The sequence below is a fragment of the Arachis duranensis genome, chromosome 2 (genome assembly GCF_000817695.3).
Source record: "Arachis duranensis cultivar V14167 chromosome 2, aradu.V14167.gnm2.J7QH, whole genome shotgun sequence".
Classification (NCBI taxonomy): Eukaryota; Viridiplantae; Streptophyta; class Magnoliopsida; order Fabales; family Fabaceae; genus Arachis; species Arachis duranensis.
The window spans coordinates 51962438-51963984 of NC_029773.3; positions in this window are offsets into that span (position 1 = coordinate 51962438).

Consider the following 1547-nt stretch of genomic DNA (forward strand, 5'->3'; position numbering starts at 1 on the left):
TGGAGTTGAACTCCGAGTTATGACGTGTTTTGGGCGTTCAACTCTGGATCATGACGTTTTTCAGGCGTTTAACTCCAGACAGCAGCGTGTACTTGGCGTTCAACGCCAAGTTACGTCATTAATCTTCGAATAAAGTATGGACTATTATATATTGCTGGAAATCCCTGGATGTCTACTTTCCAACGCCGTTGAGAGCGCGCCAATTGGAGTTCTGTAGCTCCAAAAAATCCATTTCGAGTGCAGGGAGGTCAGATTCCAACAGCATCAGCAGTCCTTTTGTCAGCCTTCTTCAGAGTTTTGCTCAAATCCCTCAATTTCAGTCAGAATTTACCTGAAATCACAGAAAAACACACAAACTCATAGTAAAGTCCAGAAATGTGAATTTAGCATAAAAACTAATGAAAACATCCCTAAAAGTAGCTTAAACTTACTAAAAACTATATAGAAACAATGCCAAAAAGCGTATAAATTATCCGCTCATCAGTCATCATTCTTATTAATTAAATCATAATATTAGATAGTTGATAGTTTAATTTTATAGGCAGAAATTGTTAAGTAATTACGTAAAAATTAGCAACGAACAAGCAATAAGGATTCAGAAAAAATCTATTATATAATACCAATTTTATAATTAAAATATGTCAAATATTATATTCTCATATATTCTATTTATTATCTATTCTATTATATGAAAATCAGGTTTCTGCACTTAATGATGGAGTTGACGTGACATGTTTATGAGAGTGTTTAGCGATATATTTCTTTTAACTCATTAAATACAATTTATTATGATAAATTAACTGTATCAACTAGTTAATTTGATTAGATATTTAAATATTACATAATTTATTATAATTTATATCAATTTGATTTGGTAATATTTTTTAATTTATTTCTTTTAATGTTTTGTTAGTATTTTTTAATTTATTTTTTTAATTCATTAAGTCAAATTAATTATATGAATTATCTGTATTAATTAATTAATTAGATTAATTAATTAATCATTAAAATAATAAATCTATATAAAATACATTCTTAAAATATTTTTCACTAATAATTAGATCAAATCGAATCATATTTATTGAGCTAAATTGAAATCATGTGAATTAAGGACTAAATTAAAATAAGATGATTTTTTACTTATTCAAATTAAATGGCATAAATAAAATTAATTTTGTTAGATAATCATGGTCTTCTGGTCTTCTATATATAAATAGCCACACAAAATTATAAAAATCATCATTTTTATCGCTTTTGCTATTTCAACTCTTTCTTTTTTATGTATAAATGTATTCAAAATGAGAAGGTCTGGATGAGTGTTTCATTAATCGTTTGTTTGACAAATATTATAGTCTAAAAATGTCTCAATTTAGACAATTTACCGCTATCGATGAAAGTTGAACCTATAGTAATTCATGGTGACCATGATGTTTTTGGTAATATTACATAGGAAAATATTTTTTAAAATGAATATACCCATTGTAATTAATTTTCTTTGTCAATCTGTTATCTTTTACCTAACAAACAATATTCATGTTGAATATATT